The following is a 17,775-nucleotide window of genomic DNA, read 5'->3' as shown; positions in this document are numbered from 1 at the left end:
ACGTACCTCGGACGGGAGAAAATGTCATAATGGCCCTGGACATCAAAGGGGCATTCGATAACGTCAGCCACGAAGCGATCCTTACGGGCCTAGACAAGCTGGATTGCGGGCGCAGAATCCACGGCTTCGTCAAAGCCTTCCTGTCCGACAGAACTGCCACCATCGGCATAGGAGACCTTCGGTCGGACAAAATTCGCACTCCAAATAAGGGAACACCCCAAGGGTCAGTTATCTCCCCCTTACTTTTCAACATAGCTATGATAGGCCTAGCTCGAAAACTAGAGAACATCGAAGGCATCAGGCATGCAATGTATGCTGACGATATAACAGTCTGGACAAACACGGGTTGTCTCGGAGAGAAGGAAGAAAGGCTACAGCAAGCGGCCTCTTGTGTAGAGAGAGAGAGAGAGAAAACTTTTATTGCTCTTTCAAGAGATTCGCGGAGATGAAGACTTCTTGGTCGTCCTGCTTGGGCGCTGGCGACTTGAGTCTTCGAGCAAGGGTGGGCCCTCAGTCCAGGGCTCCACTGAGTCGTGCCGCTTCAACAGCGTGCTGTACCAAGGCCCTCTGGACCTCGAGCTCACTGCTGGAGAGACAGCTCTCCCATTGCTCCTCACTCGGTGTTTGATAATTGTGGAATGCTATGTTTCTTTCGCACTCCCAGGTAATGTGATAGAGTGTAGGTGTACCGCCGCACCAGGGACAGTCTGATCTGAATTGCGTTGGTGACATTTTGCTGTATATGTACAGGTTAGGAAAAGTGTTCGTCTGTAGCCTACGCCATCCTACAGCCTCTTCCCTAGTCAGTGCTCTGTGTGGTGGTGGATACCTCAATCTAGTTCCCCTATAAAGTCTTGTGTAGGGCAATACCTCGCAGAAAGAGGACTCGCATGCTCGACCGAGAAATCGGAACTGCTGAGAGTCTGGAGAGGCAAGCAAAACCGGACCGTCCCAACCAACGAGGACCTAAAACTCAACGTCTACCTTGACGGGACACCCATACCCGAAAAGACAACAATAAGAATTTTAGGCATGTGGGTTCAATCCAACCAGCGCAGTACTCACACTTTTACCCTGCTCAAAGCAACAACACTACAAGTCTCACGCATGATCACCCGCATCACCAACAGGCGACATGGCATGCGTGGAGGACACACTCAAACTAGTCAGAAGCCTTGTAGTTAGTAGAATCACGTACAGCCTACCCTACCAGTGCCTCAACAAAAACGAAATACAACAAGCGGATGCCCTGCTACGCAAAGCGTATAAGACAGCGCTCCGACTTCCGCGCAACACGTCAACCGAAAAACTCATGGCCCTGGGATTACATAACACCTTTGAGGAGCTACGAGAGGCGCAGCTTGAGTCGCAAAAACTCAGGCTGTTGCAGACAACGACTGGAAGAGCGCTCCTGCAGAGGCTCGGATACCGCGAGCAGATGCGAGAAATGACGAGGACGGCAACGATCCCCGACGAGCTTCGCAAGACCCTCAAGGTAGCGCCAATACCAAAAAACATGGATCCCAACCTCCATCGAGGCAGAAGAGAAGCGAGGGCCGACTTCATCGAAAGAACATACGCTCCTCAAGCCACGACCGTGTATGCAGACGCGTCTTGGAGAGGAGGAGACACCAAAATCGCTGTGGCGGCGGTGGTCGATTCGTCTTTACGCGAAATGACCAGTGCGTCTCTCCGAGGCTGCACAGCTGCAGAGTCCGAGGAAGTAGCCGTTGCTCTAGCGGTGGCGGAGGGCTATAGAACCGGGCGGTCGCTAACAATACTCACCGACTCTCAAACAGCCTGCCGAAATTACATGAATGGCAGGATAGGTCGTCACGCGCTCCGTATACTCCTCGCAGCGAGCGACAGAATTAAAAACCAGGAAGAACAAAGCGACAAGATCCCACACAAAATTGTGTGGGTACCGGGGCACACGGGGGTGGCAGGGAACCAAGAGGCCGACAGGATAGCTCGAGGATACATTACTTTCCGAGCATCCGATGAGCCCGCGGAACTCGCGCCAGCACCCAGGGATTACTCGGCCATACTACAAAACTACAGAGGCAGAAGATTGCGGTATCCCCCACCGCACAAATCTCTCAGCAGAGAGGAAGCTGTCACTTGGAGACAATTACAAACAGGCTCTTTCCCAAACCTACATATACTAAACAAAATGCACCCTACCATATACGCGGACAAGTGTCCCTGGTGCGACGGAAAACCTACTCTCTATCACATCACATGGGCCTGCCAAAAGATAGACGTGGTCCCCAAAATACAAAACTCGAGTGCGGAGCAGTGGGAGACTCTGCTGTCCAGCGACCGCTGTGAAGACCAAGAAGGTCTGGTACAGCGAGCTCAACGGGCGGCAGTGGCCAGCGGAGCCCTGGACTGAGGGCAACCGACCACTGATTAGAGGCGGACGACTTCGACAGAGAAGACTCCTGGGGGTAAAATCAAGGAGAAAACGTCTCTGAAGATGCTCCCAAACCGCAGGAAAAAGGACTAGAGTAAAATAAAGTTTTTCCTTCCTTCCTTCCGGAGCCTTTCAATACGGCGTCCCTCATAGCCTGAGTCGCTTTGGTACGTTAAACCTCAATAAAAAAATCAATCAACTTCAAAGACTTATGTTTCCCGTTTTTTTTTTTTCAGTTCGCTAGACCGGAACAACCAATCGGTGAGACTCAATGCCAAGCGTTCTTACTGCAAACAATCTGCGGATAACTTGGCTGGCTAAACGGAGATCCATATATTTTTTTTCTTTAAGGTGTTGAGTTCAAATGCCTTCGTTCAGACCTTTATTTGCTTGCCCGAATATCGCGCTACGGTTCACATCTTGCGAAAGTTTAATACCGTACGAGTGCATGTCGACTACGCAACTCGCACACCTTAGCCTTCTGTTCATTTCGACCATGGTATACCGATAAGCCGTTGAGTCATTTGCCGTTCGGACGCCCTCAAAATAGGCTTCAGTCCACAGCTCACTAGAAAACAAAAGGGGAAACGCTGAATACCCGGTTATAATGAAATCCGAGTACACAATACTGATCTTATCTAAAGAACGCGCCTATATAGGTTTTACTGACAACACAGTGCTAGCTGCTAACGGTTTGACTAAAGGTATACGGCCGTTGCATTATCAGGGGCGGAAACCGAAACCTCTACTCAAACACACATACGCGCGACATCGCAATGCACCACGTTGCAGGGTTGCACGGTCATAGCGCGTCACAAGGTTGCAAGGAAGGGAGCGTAATATTGTGCAAAGGCACCACTTATCGATCTTTCCCAAACAAATGGTTGGGGCGTGACTTGTTGGATCTTTCCTTTTCGCTGCTTCTAACGCAGTTTGTCTTGCTTTTTTTTTCTGCCAGAATATCGGCAATGGAATGAAGAGATAGCAAGCCCTCTATCAGGGAGGCTCGCATTGTTGCGAGCCCCGCTTTGAGTGGTTTCGCGAAGGTCACACGACGATGCACTTTAACCGAGCCGCGGCCTGGAAGGCTTGTTTAACGTAGTTGCAATCGGTTTCCCCGAAATGGCACGATTGACGCGTGACAACTCGGAAGAACTTGAAGAAGATCGCACAGGGCAATGGGTGCCAAGATCTGGAGTGCTTTGGTGTCAAACAACTGCCTTCTGTGTATCGTTCGATCGGCCTTCGATAATCTTTGCAGAACCCTACAGCGACGGCCGCGTTTCGATGGAGGCGAAACGCAAGAGGCACCCGTGTGCTGTGCGCTGTCAGTGCACGTTAAAGATCCCCAGGTGGTCGAGATTATTCCGGAGACCTCCACCATGGCACATCTTTCTATCTTCTCTCGCTCCCACCTTCCTCCTTTCCCTTACGACGCGGTTCAGGTGTCCGCCGAGATATGCGAGACAGATACTGCGCCATTTCCTTTCCCGAAAAACCAATTTACCAAACCAATTTAGATGCGTTGCACACCTTCCATAGAGGGCGCTGCAGGTGATGTGAATTACTAAACTCGTTGTTGCTGTTCTGCTGATCGACCTTTTGCGTAGCCCCCTAGGGAATCTTTTTAGAGCCATCCTGCAGAGTTCATTCAGATCATACAATGTTCACTCGCCTAATCCGCCTTTTTCACAAGGCCGTTCTGCGCATGCGCGCCTCTTCTTCTCCAGCTGCACTGGTTGAATACGAAAATCCCCAGCTCCTACAGCGCGTGCGCAGTTCATGTTAGTGACAGGTGCATGGAAGCCACCCTTCGGTTGCGCAGTCATGCGCTCTCTCCGTATAGCCTTCCAAACCACTAGGCCACCTGTCGCCTCTCACCCTCTCTCTCTTCCATCTCGCACCTCCCTTCTCCCTCTCCGTCCCTAAACGTGGAGAGAGAGATTTCTCTCTCTCCACTTAGCGCCCTGCCAAGGTCGACAAGTGTCGAATCGTATTTCTATCATCCAATTAAATTAATCTAAGAATAATTAAATTCCAAAATTACGTTAAATTAAATTATTTCACTAAGTGATTAAGGTCTTACGGCTGACGCTTTAGATTCCACGGTAGAAAGCACGGCTATAATTCTGAACTACAGCTACAACAGCTTTCGCTGTAACACTAAGTCACGCCACCATTCCGGGGAAGACACGATCATATTCTGACGAATGCAGATTGGAAGGTTAAGCTGATCTGAGCTGTTCGCGCAGCAGATTGAAGTCGATGAAGACAACGATGCGCAATGCACAGCGCGAGAGTGTGTTGCGGTTTAACACGAGGCCTGATCGGCTGCGGCGATAGCATAATTGTTTTTTTATTTCAAGGTATTTATGCTCTCATGCAGTGACCAGTGAATTTGATCTGTTCTCGTCGCCACGGGTTCAAATACCGGCGGAAGCAATTTTTATTATTTATTCAAGGTCAAGGCCAAGGCTTCAGCGATGCCTCGGCTCTTGCAGCTTTGGTCGTCAAGTAGAGGTTTCGCTCTAAAAATCGTTTTCACTGTTCTCTTGTGTGCAGCGCAGCGACCGTTGTGGTGAAATTTTCGATCCCGTGTCCGAATTCTACATACACTGAATGCTGCATTGCATCACGTCGAAGGGCAATATCTGTGTTCGACGCAACTGCTGTCCGCCTCAATTGACTTCAATCAGCCTGACACGATTACTGAAGGGGTGGAGTTCCTTTGTCAGCGGCCAGAAGGGCGATCTGATCGTATTCACATTCGTTTGAATGAGAGCCGAAAGAGTGCATTGGGGAGGGGATTGACCGAATACCCACTTTTATTTTTCTTCTACTTTTATATTCCTCTTTTGCCTCGCACAAGTCGTCGCAAGTGGGTCGAGATTCAATAGACTATTATCTCGACGCGAAAGGCTAACTTATTGGGCGTATTTCGCGGAATCACACCCGGTTTCACTCTTTACGTTGCTGGTATTACTGCATTTCCGTGTTCAACATTCTCGCTCCAAAATTTGGAAAACTCAAACATTGAAAGATACTGTTATGTAAATATTGAAGGTAATGGTATATTATTCTGATATGTAGCAGAATCTTTCTTTTAAAGTGTTTACATCGATCTCATCGAACAGTTACGACTGCCATAGAAAACCAGCCTGGGGAACGCTTTTGGTGATAGCAAGAAAGCTGATGAAAAAAAATGCAAGGTTGCCGTCGGGTGTGCTGTGAATATATTGATTGTTATATTGGAACCTTACAATGTATGAAAAAATAGCGTTCATAAACTGGTTCCCGTTCAAAAATGCCTTTGTCCAGAATGGTTGGGTATGCAAGGTGCAACTGTTATCTATAGATCTCTCCTAGCTGTACCAGCCGTGGAATACGGCTAGTGCAATGCGCAAATATTGCACCGATCACTGTATCAAAACACTTCAGCGTGAAATCGTATTATTTTCGACGCCCCATGGGTAACCGAAGGCAATATCACAACTGCTGAGTGGAGTCTTATGTGTAATGGAGCGCTTATCTATGCGACAAAAGTTGTTCATTACGCTGACACCTCGTGTGTATAATACTTATCAATCGTACGTAATGTCGCACCATAAAGCAACCCAGTACTCTTGGGGCGTAATTCATCTATCAGCTTTCTGGCTTTTACCTGTGATTGCGTGGCATGCTATCTTAGATGACAAGAGGGGATGGAGTTCGGGTGGTACACTCTGAACAGATAGGGGTAAAACGGGAGTAATCGATCCTCTAGCGCAAGTGTGATAGAGAACAGCTTATTCTATTTTCACTCCCATATAGGCGTGTTCGTGTTTAGAGTGTGTGATGCACTCACAGAGTGGCGTGGCTTGAATAGTTGACGTACGGGTTTTATAAACAAAGAATCTTGTTTTATCTCGAAGTGGGCAGTGCGTGTACGCAGTCCTTTTCACGGGTGTTCGACCACCTCTTGGCAGTGGATTGAGGCAGTCGCAGCAACGGGAGGTCAATATGACACAACGTAGGGTCGGCACCAAAAGTTACGGGATGTTGTTGTTGTAATTGTTGTGACTGTAGGAAGGATGAAAGGGAAAGTGCATTGGACTGCCCACTGGCTCGGGCTGAGCCACACTCGCTGCCACGTGCAGACAGAGGAAAGTTAAATAAGCGCCGCTTAGCACGCAGTCGCCTAGTATTGATATTGTCGGATGAAGTATACGTATTCCTTCATACGTGTAGGCGTTTCAGTCTATTGGGTTTCGCAGGACAGCCCTGCAGGCTGACGCAGATGTCTACATAGCTCATCAGCTTGATTGCAAACCATGCCGTGTACTGCAGACCTCATTGAGTTTTTGTGATTGTAGATTACAGAGCTACTCCCGGACAACACGAAACAAATGGAGCGATGGTTGAGTGCCAGCTTCAGTCTTCTAGCCAACGTTTTGACAAGAGGACTTGCCTTCGTCCGGGAAATGCATTTGTTTTGTCGTCACACTTTGTTGTTCCTTGTCAAGCTTTGCTGTCACGTTTGAAAATGAAAATTCGTTTTTGAAGAAAGAAATGGCACAGTAACTGTCTCACATATCTCGGTGGACACCTTAACCACGACGTAAGGGACATGATAAAGGAGGGAATGAAGGAAGAAATGAAGAAAGAGGTGCCGTAGTGGAGGTCTCGGGAATAATTTTGACCACTTGGGGATCTTCGCACAGCACACGGGCGCCTTCTGCGTTCCGCCTCCATTGAAACGCGGCCGCCGCGGTCTAGTTCGAACCCGGTTACTCCTGCTCGGTAGACGAGCGCCGTAACCACTGAGCCACCGCGGCGTGTTCACATCTTGTTTCATGTTATCAAGAGTGCAATCTTCCTGCGCCCGCTCACCCTCCACATGGTTTGGAACTGCCCCGAGACACGTAAAGCGTACAGATTACAGGAACTGAGCTATGAGTATTGGGAGGCGAATCTGTCTCACACAGATCTCCCCCTTCAGCGCCAGCTGATCGGCGAGGCCTGGAGAGCCGTATTCGCCCATGGTTTCCCGGACCTGGGTGAACCACCCACGTAATTACTCTATATTAATGAAGTTTAGTCTCTCTGTCGGCTTTCGATACTTAGGAAAGGTGTAATAAAGCTTCTTAAAGGCTTTTTACTCCTCTATTTGCTTTTTAGGAGAGGAGCAACTAACGCTCTGAAATGCCCGCGAGGGAGTTAAGGCTGGAAAATTTTTACACGACAGAAGTTGAGCGCGTGAGATTGCTTTGAAGAGAAAAGATAACATTTAACGATGAACTCGGGGATCGAACCCTCGGTGCATGACGGTTTTGCATGCGCTGTGGTACGGACTGTGCCACTACCGCACTGGTAGCACTGCAGTCGTGCTACATACTGGCTAAGATTTGTAAATAGGCACATTATCCGATAGCAAAATGTAGCCTATACAGTGTATTCGGGAGTATATGTATCTGCTGGGTCGTATACCAAGTCTTCATATCCAAAACGGACCGAGTTTTTCTTTGGTTGAGAAGGTTTGGAGGAAGGTCTTCGGCTTTCTTTTGTAGCCGTTTGGTAGCGCCCATGTGCATACCGACACTCATCGCCACAATCATCATCACCACCATCCGTTATAACTAGGCCCACTGAAGGGCAGCAGCTTTCTCATATCCTCTCAATCAACCCTCTCCTCTGTCAACTGCGGCCATTTCGTCCCCGCAGACTTCCTAATCCGATCCGCCCACTTAACTTTGTCTCCTCTGCTGCGCTTGAGCGCTTTGCAGACTTCGTATGTTTGTTTTTCGAATATTTCCAAGTACAGGGAGGCTGTAGCTGCCTTCTCTTGGAATCCAGTTCGTTACCCTTAGCCATAATCAGCTACCTTGCCTTCGCATCATATGCCCTGCCCAAGCCTATTTCTTCTTTTATTGCGAAAGCAATACTACTTGCACTTTCACGCCTTTGCCGTGCCGCGGCGGTGACCACCATTGACCTTTGCGAAAGCAATACTACTTGCACTTTCACGCCTTTGCCGTGCCGCGGCGGTGACCACCATCGTGCCGCGGCGGTGGCCACCACTGACCTTAATTTGACCTTAATTGCATTAGATTGGATTAGATTAGATTAGATTGGACTGGACTGGATTAGATTAGATTAAATTAGATTACATTGGATTAGATTACATTAGATTGGATTGGATAGGAGTGGATTGAATTGGATTGGATTGTATTGCATTGCATTACATTGGAATGGATTGGATTGGATTGGATGGGATTGGATTGGTTTGGATTGGATTGGATTGTATAAGCGATGCATCACCACAAGTCTAACCACAAGCACCACCACCAGCTACACTACCAGCTGTACCATGGCGTAGGTACGGATATTGCTTTCGCAATTACCGGGCTTAACCAAGCTAAGCCACAGCGAATTTTTTGATATCGACTAGACATCCATTAACCCGCGTTTGTTCCCTCACCCACTCTGCTCTTTTCCTGCCTCTTAATATCATTTTCCTGTCGATAGCTGGCTGCGTTGTACTCAATTTAAGTTGAATCCTTTTCGTTAGCCTCCGCGTTTCTGCCCCGTAAGCGAGTACCGGTAAGATACAGCTGTTGTATAATTTTCTCTTGAGGGATATTGGTAAATTGCCATTCATGATCTGAGAGAACCTGCCATACGCGCTCCACCGTATTCTTATTCTTCTAGTTATTTCCCTCTCATGATCCGGATCAGCGGTCGCCCAAAGTAGGCATATTCCCTTGCCACTTCCAGCATCTCGCTGCCAGTTGTGAACTGCTGTTCCCTTGCGAGACTGTCGAACATTACTTTGGTCTTCGGCATATTGATTTTTAGACCCATTGTTTCGCTTTGCCTGTGTAACTCATTAATCATGCTTTGAAGTTAATTTCCTAAGTGACTTAGGGCATTGTCGTCAGCGAATCGCAGATTACTAAGGTATTCTCCGTTAACTCTTATCTCCAACTGTTGCCCATCCAAGTCTCTGAACTCCTGCTGTCAACACTCGGTGAACAGCACTGGAGATATCGTGTATTCCTGCCTAACACCCTTCCTTATCGGGATTTTATTGCTGTCTTTATGGAGGTTTTGATAGCTGTGCAGTCATTATAGATATCTTCCAGTATTTTTACATATGGCCCTTCTACATCCTGATTCCGCAATGCCTGCATGACTGTTCAGTTTCCAAGCGGTTCATATGCTTTCTCGTAATCTCTGAAGCTATATATAGCGGCTGGCTATATTGTGGATATTTTTTAAATCTCCTGATTTATAGTGTGAATACGGTCTATTGTCGAGCACCCTTTACGAAAGGCTGCCTGGCTCATTGAAGTCTAAGGTTCTCTTGATTCTATTAGCGACTGCCTTCGTGAATACCCTGTAGGTAACTGACAGTAAGCTGATAGGCCTGTAATCTTTCAGCGCCGCTTTCATATAGATTAACATCAGCGTTTCGAAGTTTCCGGTACGCTCGAGGTCATTAGACATTGCGTATAATAAGGGAGTAATTACTCACTGGCATCTATCCAAGCGTAGTCATACGGCTACAAAGGAAAGCTATACAGCTTTCTCAGAAACTTCGTAGTTAAAGAATAATTCGTCCTGGTCTGGGGGTTCGAACCCGGGACCACCCTTCACCAGAGCAGTCGTTTTACCAACTGAGCTAACTGAGACGGCAAGCTTATGGCCGGAGGCGAATTGATGAGTGTTGGTCAAACGTTTAGTGAAATTCCCCAAGGTGGAGTAGATCTGTAATAAGGGAGTAATTAAAAGGTGGATAGTACTTCTAGCACGATCTCCCTGTCTTCCTTCAATAGACCTGCTGTTATTTGACCCCCATCAGCTGCTTCCTCCGTGGTAATAATTATCCTCTCTGCCCTATTGATGGGACGCTCCATCTGGGCTCTTGAGCCGCAGCTATCTGACGCTTGAAATGATATATTGTCAGCACCAGGTGGTGGGCGTTTTGAAGAGCATCAGCAGAGTGGGAGTATTACGTGGAGATAACTCAGCCTTATCAGCGCCAGATGTAGTAAATAGGTGCAGTTTCCCCGGGGTCCCCAGCCAGGTGTGTGGGGTTCGACAAGTATGATTTTAGTCCGCCAAGGTCATTAACACTCTGACAAGTTCTAGAAGTGCAGTTGGTGGCAAAAAATGGAAATCGTGAACGTGCCACTATAATCGAAAGGAAGATAAAGAGGGAACTGCTGGTGGCTTCGAAGGTGTGCATAGTAAGTGAGTGACATGGCATTGAGACGAAATAATATAAAAAATAACTATCAATCAGAACTATCAAATCAAAGAACTATCAAAGAACTACCCCTTTTTAATTCGACAGCGTCGAGAGTACGAACCAACAGCTGTAGTTGCTGGCGTGTCGAAAAAATTTGGATTGGTCGAGAAGGTCGTGAGGTCACAAACACATGATTGCACGAGGGTAATTCCGCCCCACAACTATCACACAGTACAACAGTTATGACGTCACTAGACAATTCCTCATTGATCTACAGAGGAACGTGCTGTAAGCCGCTATCCCCTTCCCCGACAACATGTTCCCGGACTTGCGGCTGCCCATATTTACATCCATACTTGCATGTCGACAGAAAGGTAACAATTTTGGCTGGCCGGCGAAGCATAAAATTAGTGGTTTTTGAGCCAAGGAAATGGCGCAGTAACTGTCTAACATCTCGGTGGACACATCAACCACGCCATGAGGGTAAGTGAAAGGAGAGAGGAAGAGGTGCTGTACTGGAGGGCTCCGCAATAATTTCTCGACCGCCTGGGTATCTTTCACGTGCACTGACATCGCACAGCACACCGGCGCCTTTTGCGTTTCGCCTCCATCGAAACTCGGCCGCCGCGGTAGGATTCGAACCCGGGTGCTCCGCTTCAGTAGCCTAGCGCCCTACATATAAAGGATTAGTTCGTTAGTTATATTTAGTTTAATGCGAGATGAAATGGGACATGAGAGCAGCGATGCAGGACAAGCGCTAACTGACAACTCATGTTTATTATGCACAAAGTCATACGTAGTTTAGGAACAAGTTGCTATGCTTTAGGTCTGCCAGGTCTGCCTGATAGGCCTGATCGTGGATACACTCACGAGGCGGGGAGTCGAAGTAAGACAAAGCTATTATTTCCGCTTCTTTGCCTCGAGGGAGCTTTTAAATGGAAGTTTTCTTAAAGTTCACATTGCAATGTCGCAAGGCTAAAGCGCTAATGCGAGGTGTACTGGATCGCAATACTGAGCACAACATCAATGTTCCCAAGATTACCGCTATTTGTTAAAATCAGCACCGCCACAAGTTTACTCCTTTTCATGGGTGTCTCAACAGCGTTTTTTGGGCCTGCAAGTTTTCATTGTTTAAACGATGGCACTGCGAGATAGAATGCATGAAGCGCTAATCTTGTTGCACACTGCGGGGCAGTATTTCGCGCACATGACTAGTCGTTCAACTACTCTCATTCATTTACAGCCGCACGGCTGCCATTTTGTTCCTTCATGTGGGTTAAGCTAAGAGAATAGTGCCAATGTTCCTATTCCATATCTCCAATTCGTAGTACAACACGGAACTAAATTCGATATATCATCAGGCTGCCACTCTAGCATCTTTTCCCGTCTTATTGTACGACTAAAACTTGAGGGAAGTTGCATCAAGGCAGATTACTAAGTTTCCCGCGCATTGGTCGACACGTGAGTGCTCGAGGTTAGGGGGGGTGTATATATCAAGCTTCTTAATAAAACCTTCAGTTGCGAGTAAGTTCTGTGTTCTCCCTTTGTGTCTGCTTTTGTAGCGCTTGTGTAGTCCACAATAAAACTTGATAGTATTGATTTATATGAACGGAACGTTTCAAGGTGTTTTTTTTTAAATATGTTGCTTGGTCATAGACCGTTTAGCAGCGATAAAAATAGCTCTAATCGTAAATGATATCTCATCAAATGAGAAATAAGTGATAAACTTAAGGCCTGCAAAACATACGTAGTGTTGACTGGCGGTGCGTGGAAGTCAAAGAGAAACCAAGCAAAAGTTAATGACGCAGAACCAACTAAAAGTAAAGATCATTTGCTTTAGTTTGACTGGTCAAGCGAGAATGTGGTAACATTTCTGTGCTTAGCTTGGCAGTTCAGCGCATCTTGGGAAAGAAAAGCCCAGCAATACATCGGAATGTCCAGCAAGGGCGTAGCGTGGCTTGGATAAGCTGAGAAAAAATTGGCTGTGGTTTAGCTGGGGTTAAACCTGGAGTGACGCGATAGCCACAGCTGGCCGAGTGGAACTCGCTAAGTCGAATTGCAAAGTCAGTCTTTCGCCGCTGTTTCGCTGGGAGTTCCTTCTTCATCGTCCCTGGACGTGGATTCACAGTTGCTGCGCAATTTCCTTTCCTCAAATTCATTTTCTTGATTACGGCTGCTCTTTATTTTTCTTCTTTCATTCCCACTTCCTCCCTTCCTTTATAAACGGATGACGGGTGTTCACTGAGATATGTGAGACAGTCACTGCACAATTTCCTTTCCTCAAATACAATTTTCATTTTCTTCATTACGGCCCCTCTTTCCGTTTCTTCTTTCACTCCCACTTCCTCCCTTCCTCTAAAAACGGATGACGGGTGTCCATCGAGATATGTGAGACAGTTACTCAAATTCATTTTCTTGATTACAGCCCCTCTTTCTCTTTCTTCTTTCACTCCCACTTCCTCCCTTCTTCTACAAACGGATGACGGGTGTCCACCGAGATATGTGAGACAGTTAGTGCGCAATTTCCTTTCCTCAAATTCATTTTCTTCATTACGGCCCCTCTTTCCGTTTCTTCTTTCACTCCCACTTCCTCCCTTCCTCTACAAACGCATGACGGATGTTCATTGCAGCCACGGGCATACGGCCGAGGTGCGACCACGCTCGACGGCGAAGTGGCTGGCGTAGTGAAGCTATCACTTCGAAAAGTTGCAGCGATGGACTAAGATAAGTTTAGTTAAATGCGATCGATGATATGCACGAAAACGTGACCACGTGATCTGTATACAGGCTCTCGTTTTGTGGCATTGAAATGCCGGGCATAATTTTGTCCTCAGTTTCATATTCTACTAAGCTAGGGAAGTTTGTTGCACTTGCAAACGAAATGATAAGCCTCTGTGCTGTTCGTGTAAGAAAACTATTAGAAAAGAAAAGGCTTATAGTAATGAAGCTTCCGCGCTCTCGGTACTACGGATTTCCAACGAGGCCCCGCCGCGGTGGCTCAGTGGTTACGGCGCTCGGCTGCTGACCCGAAAGACGCGGGTTCGATCCCGGCCGCGGCGGCCGAATTTCGATGGAGGCGAAATTCTAGACACCCGTGCACTGTGCGATGTCAGTGCACGTTAAAGAACCCCAGGTGGTCGAAATTTCCGGAGCCCTTCACTACGGCGTCCCTCATAGCCTGAGTTGCTTTGGGACGTTAAACCCCATAAACCAAACCAAACCAAACCATTTCCAACGAGGGTGCGATAGTTACTGCGCGAAACGCGAAAGGCGTCCGTGTGCTGTGCGATGTCAGTGAAAACAGATCCCCTAGATGCAAAATGAAAAATTGGTTTTTGAGGAAAGGAAATGCGCAGTAACTGTCTCACATATCTGGGTGGACACCTGAACCACGCCGTAAGAGAAGGGTAAACGGAGGGAGTGAGAGAAGAAAGGAAGAAAAAGGTGCCGTAGTAGAGGTCTCCGGGATAATTTCAATCACCTGGCGACCTTTAATATGCACTGACATCGCACAGAACACGGGCCTCTGGCGTTTCGCCTCCATCGAAATTCGACCGCTGCGGCCGGGATCGAATTCGCGTCTTTCAGGTCAGCATTCGAGCACCATAACTACTGAGCCACCGCGGCTGTCGACAACAAGCAAATAATTACGACGAATTTTTAGTCGAGAAAACATTTGGCCCTTTTGGAGCTCAGATCTTTTTTCTATCTTTTGGGAATGTCAACTGGCCCGTTGAATCGCGAAATCGTGAAAAAAGAACATCGAACAAAAAAAAAAGAAATTTGATTACGCGCTATAATGAACGGCTTCTACTTATAATAACGCTATGTTATTATGCGAATAACTCCTCTGTGTAATTGTTCCTTGCCACCCTGCAGCTCGAGCAAATTATTCGCATATACAGAACGAAGGCACTCTATAAGCAGGATGAACATACAAGCTGGCTGGGAATTTGAAGAAGGTTTCTCACCTTGCACGTAGACGTAATGTAGGTGTGGTCGGGAGTGCCGTGAAGCGAATACTTTCACGTCGGCGGCTGGTAGCAAATCCCGAACAAGAAAAAGTCACACTGTATGAAGCCGAGTTCCGGGCGACTTTCTTGTACTTGGATGTAGACAGACCACTGCTAGCGTACTAGATTTCAGCAGACTGTGAGTGAAGCGTCCAGCAGACGACGGCTCTTTGACTGACAGACGAAGCGGCGAGCGTGGAACAGACGACTACGTTTGGCGGATGGCTGCCGGTTACGTGAGTGCCGGGGCAACGGGATAGCTGCGAATGCCCGGCGCTTGATGAGCGAGAGGTGTGCCGAGAGAAGGCCAGAATGCACCGAGATGAGGCGGGACGCCGGTGCAAAAGAATGACGGAGTAAAACAAAACTTTGCTGGCGTGGGCAAGAGAGTCCGGCGAGCGAGCGTTGGTGAGAGATTTCTCGCTGCCGTCACAACGTTATCAGGTGACGCCGTCGTCGCATGGCGCGCGTCCCAACGTGATATCTTGAGTGTACGTTGGGCGGACTCTGCCGCGGAGGCAGTAGTGCCGTCTGGGGCTGCGAGAGCCTTCTTTGTATAGCTCCCTGTTTGCATAAAGTTGTCTAATCTTTCCACTTACTGTAATCAGATAAAACTTAAGTCCGCAGTGAAGCTCTGCCCACATTTAGGACCACCGCACAGAATTCCTCCACGACAAAAAAAAATAGTCCATGGTTAAAAAGTTTCCTGTTACCTAAACAAGAAGATAATCATAAGAAAAAAATTATAAGCTCAAGAAATTTGATACCTGGCATGTTTAATTATGTAAAACACTAAAAAGCTGATCTCGTTTACTCTTGTGATTGGCAAGCCGAGTAATACAGGATGCTGCGGACCGTGTCCAAGTGTTACCTGCTGTTTCTTTAAAAAAAAATTGTATCCGACCATAAACTGCGTAACAAAAGCTCAGGTCGACTTGGGCCACTTTTTGGAGGTTTGCTGACCAGCTGCGCAGTCAGTTATCGATGAAGCCTTATAACATTCTCCCGCCGCGGTGGCTCAGTGGTTACGGCGCTCGGCTGCTGACCCGAAAGACGTTGGTTCTAGAGGCTCGCGTGCTGTCCGATGTCAGTGCACGTTAAAGAACCCCAGGTGGTCGAAATTTCCGGAGCCCTTCCCTACGGCGCCTCTCATAGCCTCAGTCGCTTTGGGACGTTAAACCCCAATAAACCAAACCTAAACCAACCTTGTAACATTCTTTTAACTATTTTCCTTATCTCTTCACTGAAGTCGACCAGCCAACATTAATCGTTAAGCACTTTTGTCATCATTATCACCCCCATATCACCCCATCACCATTATCGTAATTTATCAACTGGCGTCACAAACGCAGTTCATTCAATTGAAAACTCTCCATACAATGCCTAAGCTTCTGATTTAATCTGTATATACGAGACTGCAAAACTCTCTACCCTGTATGAGCATCAGCTGTTGGCTTCTCTGGAATCCGAAATCCATAAAAATAGAACAACACTTCGGGCCGTTTCCAACTTGCACATAAACATGTCATCTCTTTCCACCCGTCACCACGAACATTGGCACGTTCCACGACCACATATGAACTACTGTCTTCAGATGCTTCGAAACAGCCTGCCAAGTATACTAAACAAATATAAGCTAACAGAAGAGCAGCTGCGAATTTTAACGAAGAAAAAAAAAAAAGGCCGCCACCGTCTGGAAGACGTTGAAGTAACGAGCGTTAGCTGTTTGGTTTGCTAGAATTGATATGAATGAGATTAAAGGAAGGCACGCCAATGGAAAATGCGAGATGTGCTGTTTTCTAGTTGCTGCCGCCCAACGAAATCTGGAAACGTGATGAGTCAGAGCTCACGCTCTTAAAATCTATTGAACAATATTAACTGAATTTTACTGTACTATCGGGATGTAATTCAACAAATGCACTGTTCATTGTTTTCTTTTTTTGCACTTAGATGCACTTCTCATAGTACGTGCATTTTGCTTAGATGAAATAATTGTTCTTTGTTGTTCTTCCCACTATATTTGTACATCCTCCCAAAACTGCTGTGCCTGCTGCCACGTTGTGTACGGAGAGGGAGCCAGTCAAGCTGCCCTTGATGCAGCTTTTATCCCGTCACCCTCGCCACACATCGTACGTGCCCTGTACTGGTCGTGGGAAGAGTGAACTGAGCTTAACTGAACTTCCGAGTTATGAGCCGGTCATTGAGCCCGACTCTCAAACACGGACCCTCTGGGGGATTCCGCTACTGCTGTGATCAGATAGCTCTATTATGAAGGTTCCCGGCGCAACATGAAAGTCGAGGTTGTCAGGTTCAAATAGAGTGATTAATACGCTATCCTCACCTATTCGCGGTTGACCTTTCAAGCCACCGACTTCAACCCGTGATCGCGCACGCTACCGAGCGCACGCTGACTACGGCGGGCTGTGTTCTGTGGAAACAAAGGAACAGCGACACTGGCTGACTCAAAATGACATTCAGTGTCGAAACAACAATAACGCTGGCTAGCAACACAGTCTGCCAAAAAATTGAAGTCGTCCGATTCACCAGCAGGGTTGAATAGCCACGATGCCTTCGATTTCATATTGCCGCTGCGTCTACCTGTTCTCTTAACTTATCATCCCCATAATACTATTACCGTCTTCATTATTGCCGCCATCATCACCAGCCACTTAAAGTCCCCGCAAGGACGGAAACCTGTTCTGGCGACTTACAAAAATACCTGTGCTGCGCCAACCTCAACCACGCTATCTCTTAAAGCTTCCTCGTGTTTAGAGTCCCCCCCCCCCCCCCCCCCCCCCACACACACACACACACACTGTCCATGCTGTTAACTTGACACACAATCGGTTAGCGTTCTCGCGCTTTGCATTGGCTATTCAAGTCCATTTCTTACTCTCGATTTGTGGGGAGATATCGACAACTCCCAATTACACTGATGGCTATGATTATCAGCAGTTGAGGCGTTTGTCCCCTAATGCACCGTGATCCTAATCTATATGTTAGCTTTACACCTGCAATTTTCTTTCCCGCACCTCTCTGGGCAGCCTTTATTCTAACTTGCTGCTTTTTAGTAAGGTTTCAACTGTAGTTCCAATGTTGTGTTGTGTTTCATGACA

The 17,775-nt window shown here is 47.3% G+C and overlaps 1 protein-coding gene across 2 annotated transcripts in view; it reads right to left on the bottom strand.

Annotated features, from left to right (window-relative positions):
• Window positions 1–15,177, bottom strand: part of LOC149348265 (uncharacterized) — a 30,563-nt gene extending 15,386 nt beyond the window's left edge. The window contains exon 1 of one of the 2 annotated variants that reach the window (XM_089585784.1): window positions 14,618–15,177. The gene's annotated coding sequence lies outside the window, so the exon portion shown is untranslated. The remainder of the gene's footprint in view (window positions 1–14,617) is intronic. The other variant, XM_089585783.1, reaches the window with a different exon arrangement.
• Window positions 15,178–17,775: the final 2,598 nt, after the last annotated feature.

The sequence above is a fragment of the Amblyomma mixtum genome, chromosome 4, assembly GCF_055824585.1.
Source record: "Amblyomma mixtum isolate Tamu chromosome 4, ASM5582458v1, whole genome shotgun sequence".
Classification (NCBI taxonomy): Eukaryota; Metazoa; Arthropoda; class Arachnida; order Ixodida; family Ixodidae; genus Amblyomma; species Amblyomma mixtum.
The sequence above is the reverse complement of the archived record's forward strand: the minus strand, read 5'-3'. Positions and strand labels throughout refer to the sequence as shown.